Here is a 5889-nt window from a genome sequence, read left to right on the forward strand (position 1 = left end):
CTTTGAAAGCTATATTTTTTTTATTTATTTATTTATTCATGAAGTCAATGAAACAAGGTTCTTACTGACTACTTAAAGCGAATGGCCCGTAGTCATAGTCAAAATAAAGTCGACTTTAAAGTTAGTTGCAGCTTTTTTGACAGATATCCCATTGAAAATTATGTCAAAAAGCTGCAACTAACTTTAAAGTCGACTTTATTTTGACTATGACTACGGGCCATTAATTATAAGGTAAGTATATTTGAGCTAATTGGAAATAGTACTACTTAATCAAAAAACTGTATATAACAATGAAATAAAAGCATATTTAGACAAAGAGAAATCTAAACTGACAGAATTCGAGATCTCATTAAAATCACAGAGAGCGCGCGCCAAAGGAGCATTTTTCGCGTAATCAGTCTTAACTTTATCTGGGTAGAAGGGATAACACTTGCGTAGTGTCTTGAGAGGGACTAGAAAGTGAATCCTTTCAAGCAAAGATGGACAATCAATTGTACCATTAATGATACTAAAAACGAACGACAGAGAGAGAATCGATCTCCTTGAAACAAGTGACTGAAGGTTGATTAAGAGCAGGCGTGAATGATAGGAAGGGATAGGATCAGAAAATTTTAAAGAACGAAGGGCAGATTTTAAGAATACTTTTTGAACTTTTTCAATCCTATTAATAGAAAATTGGAAATAAGGTCGCCAAATAAACGCAGCATACTCTAACCTAGAACGAACAAAAGTTGTGAAAAGCAATTTTAGCGTATAAGGGTCCGAAAATTTTGAACTGTTTCTTCGAACAAAACCTAGAATTGAATATGCCTTAGTTAAAATAAAATTTATGTGACTGTTAAATGAGAAATGCGTGTCAAAAATTACACCAAGGTCTTTAATTTCTACAACAGATTGAAGCACATTATTAGATATTGTGTAAGACGTTTTTGAAATATTGTGACTTTTCGAAAAAGTAATTTCAAAACATTTTTTTACGTTTAACGAAAGACCACACTCCTCACACCAGACACACAGCGTATCCAAATCCGCTTGAAGATACTTTGCATCAGTCGAGTCTTTAATCACGGAAAATATTTTTAAGTCGTCGGCGTACAGCAAAAAATTGGCGAACGAGAAACAGCTGCTTATGTCATTAATAAATAAAACGAACAGTAGTGGACCCAAAATGCTTCCTTGAGGAACTCCAGAAGTGGCAATGAAAGGTTCCGAAGAAACGCCATCGATTGTCACCACGCACCGCCTATTGCTTAAGTAGGATTTTATCCATTTAAGAAAAACAGAGTGAAAGCCCAAAACTGCAAGTTTGTGTAATAAAATTGTATGTCAGACTTTATCAAACGCTTTCGAAAAATCTGTGTAAATACAGTCAACTTGGAGTCCTGCCGATATAGCTGCAATGCAGTATTCACTAAACACTGCTAAATTGGAGACTGTAGAACGTCCAGCAACAAATCCATGCTGATTAGGTGAAATAATGCTCTTAGTAGCAAAAAACATCTTCTCTTTGATAATGCTTTCCATAAGTTTGGAGACTGTCGAGAGCTTCGAAATAGGCCTATAATTACAGACGTCATTTTTATTACCGCTTTTAAAAAGCGGAGAAATTGATGTCAGCTTCCAGTCATCAATAAAATTTCCAGAAGACAAAGATTTATTGAAAATTTTCATATGCGCGATAACTTCGTGGCGGCAACATTATTAATATTTTAATATAAAAGCGAAAATTTAACTGTTTTCTATTAAAATATAGGTTGTTATATATTTGGGTGTGAAATAGCATATTTTTAAAATTTTTGAAGTGATTAAATCCGGCAAAAATAGCCATCTTATAAATGCTTTTATTAAGATAAACAATGCCCACGCACAAATATTGCCTCTGATAACATTTATATCAGGCAATCGAAATGATAATTGGTAGGCAAAAACTTTTGCCTGTGGAGACAGGCCGTTAGAGAGCGATAGCTCTATGCCGTTTGGGGTAGGAAGTTGAAATAAGGGGACTTTTGTTTTCCGTGTTAAGAGAACTGTGACCGTTTTAGCCGGGTTGGCGTTTAGTCCGCATTCTCTAGACCAGGTTTCCACGATACTCAAGGCGTTCTGCAACAGTTCTCCCAGGATTTGTGGGTACTTACGGATTGCAGTTAGGGCAAGGTCATCGGCGTATGCAATAGTGTTGCAGTCAGTGCCCTGTCAGCGCATAAGAAGGGTGTTAACCGTAAGATTCCAGAGGAGCGGTGAGAGTACTCCTCCTTGAGGAGTACCCCTTGTCGCATATCTTGTGATGTGAGCTTCTCCCCTCTCCGAATAGATAGTTCTTCGATTGAGGAGAACACGGACAAAGTCCAACAGGGATCGATTAAGTCCGATCTGGGAGGACATTATTAAAGGCTTCGAGTAGGCATGTTGGCAGTTAAATAGCTCCCTGGAATCCATATTTTGCCGAGTAAATGTGTCCAGCATACTTTCCAGGACCTTTAGGAAGAAAGAAGAAAGGCTGATTGGTCGAAAATCGTTAGGCTTCACATGAGAGGCTCTTCCTCACTTCGATATGAAGACGACCATGCTTTGGGTATATATCCCAGGTTGAGATAAGCCTTATAGATTACCATTAGGTTGGGGCATAATATGTTAGATGCTTCTTACAGCTCTGCTGGGAAAATGCCATCTAGCCCATGGGATTTGAAAGGTTTAAAAGATCTTATAGCCCTATTCACATTCCCGTGAGTTATGATGGCTTCCCCCGCCGGAAGTGGTCCTGGAGCCGGGACCGAGTTACTCGGCGCTACGATGCGACGAAATCTGAATCTACAAGAATCTCTAGCATATCATCCCGAGATGAAGTCCACTCGCCGTTTGGCTTTTGGAGGTAACTGGGAGAAAAGGGACTCTTTGATAAGACCTTGCGTAACGGGTTGCTTTCCAAATGTTCCTCAACGTTGTCACAGAAGTTTTACATGATGCCCTCTGAGCCCTTTTGATAGCTCGTTTGAAATTTTTAAGGCTTCCTTATAGGAGTGTCATGATCCATATCGCACACCGTCTTCAAAGAGTCACAACTCAAAATAATAATTTTGTCAGAAAATGCGAAAAACTATTTCGTAGCACATGTTAATCATATGGGCAAGGACGACTTTACCTTAGTGTTCAAATATCTTTGAACACATTTTCTATTTATTTATATCTAGCCGATAAGAAAATTCATAGGGAAAATCCCACAAAATTTAAACACATAAAAATACAGTCAAGTGCATATACATTTATTATATACATACACACAAACAAACATTAAACCTGTAAACAAACATACATATTATATCATATAAGTAATTATAAGTGTATGCACTTGAAAAAGAAAACTATTAAAATTCTGTTATCACACATAGTCATTAACTATGTACTTGAGTGTCAAATCAGGCCTTCACACAAACAAATGTAATTAGTTAGTAAGAGCAGTATATAAAGAAGGAGAATATTCAATAAGATTTAGAATAAAATAAATCTCCCTTAAAGATACTACTTTGAGGTTTTAACATTTGATCCAATCGAGCCTCCAACTTGAGCTCAAGCGACTATTAAAAGGTGGAAATAAGCCGTATAATAAAGAAAATTATACGCAATTAAATAAATTTGTAATCCAAAGGAATATCATCAGCTGTGAGTCGAGGCACAGCAAGGTCAACCGGGCGACCAAACCAATTTCCTCCAACGATTCCTTTGGAGAATAACAAATCTTAAAATAAAAAAGTGAAGTGTCTAGTGCTCAGTGCTTATTTTTGAATAGTAAAAATTAAAAAAAAAAAAAAAGTCAACATGGGAATAAACCGAGGAAAAATTCTTGAATCCCAGATGGACATTAGTGAAAAAGTACTGCAGATATACAATAATGTAGCAGGAAAAATAGTAACTAGGTCGAAGGCCGAGGAGGTGTTAAAAGCAGTAGAAAAGCTGCAAAAGGAATTGGACGCCAACAACGAGAAACTTTTGGTGGATGGCGTAGGCAATGAGGATTATTTCTCGCAAGATAAATACAGTGCCATAAGATTGCAAATTGACGAAGTAATTCAAGGGTTCAAACACTCCCTTAGTGATGAAGTGTCATTTCAACCAAGAAAAGAGCATACTTCTTTAGCAGATAACCGCATGCCGCAAACACCAACAACAGCAGCACAAGCAACAAGCATGGGTAAGAATGACCCAAAAACTGCAATTTTCATGAAGAAAATTCAAACAATAACAACCAAAATGACTGATATGCACTTCGAGAGCGCGATCGGTAATAACCAAATTAAATATTTGGAAAGTTTATATAACGACATCAAAAATGCGTACGCGAATGATTTTTCATAATACTACAATGCTGAAATTGAAGATGCTTATGAGAAGGTAGTAGTGGAATATTTTGAAAATCTGGGGCATTTGGAAAGATGTTTAGTGAAAGAAGAGCCAAAAATAAATTATCGCCCCAATTTGGAATTGGAAAAATTAAAAATTCCAATATTTTATGGCGAGATAAAAGAATGGGCTAATTTCCACAATGTGTTCCAGGATATGGTTCACAAAAATGAGCAATTATCAAGCTCAGAAAAAATGTTACGCCTTCGCCTTTGTTTAAAGGGTGAAGCTGCAAGGTTAATACAACATCTGCAAATATCAACCGAAAATTATGAAGCAGCGTGGAGTCTGCTTAAACAAAGATACGATAATAAACGTATTTTATTCACAACATAGTGGGACAGGATAATGGATCAACCGCCGATAAATAGTGACAATGCTGAAAGCGTAAGGCAATTGCTCGATACTACAAATGAGTGCTTTAACGCAATACAGTCACTAGGAATACAAATTGAAAACGCAGATCCATTTATTGCTCGAGTCATAGTTCGCAAGTTAGACAAAGATGGACTCAAATTATATGAGCAAACGGTTAAAAAGACCAGAGAGGTGCAGACATTATTTGAGTTTAGAGATTTTCTGGATCAACACTTCCAGACATTGAAAGCTGTAGCCGAAAAGGAGCAAGGCTACAAAATCCGAAAGCAGCACATATTTAAAGCGAATCGCACGTCGACCAACGCGAGGAAACAATTTAGGCAGTGCACTTACTGCAAAATACCGAATCATATGATAACCGAATGCAGAAGTTTCAAGGGCATATCAACGGATGAAAGACATAAATATGCCAAAGACAATAAAATCTGCTACAGGTGCCTGCTTCACAAATTAGGAGAAACTTGTACCAGCAATATGAAGTGTAAAATATGCAACATCAGCAGTCATCATGAGCTCCTGCACTTCGATAACGTTCAAAAGAAATCGGCAATGTCCACAAAAGCAGGTCTAAGAACGGTTATTCTGGCCACAGCCCAAGTGAGAGCAAAAGCTGCGAATGGTGAGCACATATTATTAAGGGCTATTATTGATCAAGGGTCACAAAAAACATCAATTTTCGAAGAGGCAGCACAGATATTAGGTGTACCAAAGAAAAAAGTGATGACAAAACTTCATGGCCTAGGAGATGTTGTGGTTGGTGAATCGAAATTTAAAGTTAAAGTGCAAATTACACCACGTTTTCTAAGCCAGCACGTCGAAGAAGTGGATGCCATAGTTTTATCAACCCTTACAACTTCGCAACCTGATCAATCCTTCAGGTTCAACTTTAAAAAATGGGAAAACTACACTCTTGCTGACCCATTATTTAACAAAGCTGATAGAATTGACATGGTGATTGGTGGTGATATATTCGGCAGAATAATAGAAAGAGGCATAAAAAAGCACAATGGAGTTCTTGCACAAGCTACCAAATTCGGTTGGATTTTGTCTGGAATAATTAAACAAAAGAAACCAGGCAAAGTCACATCGGCAGTAACCAACCTTGAGAGATTTGGG

The sequence above is a fragment of the Rhagoletis zephyria genome, unplaced genomic scaffold (genome assembly GCF_001687245.7).
Source record: "Rhagoletis zephyria isolate East Lansing unplaced genomic scaffold, Rhagoletis_zephyria_1.1 Rzeph_scaffold_02171, whole genome shotgun sequence".
NCBI lineage: Eukaryota > Metazoa > Arthropoda > Insecta > Diptera > Tephritidae > Rhagoletis > Rhagoletis zephyria.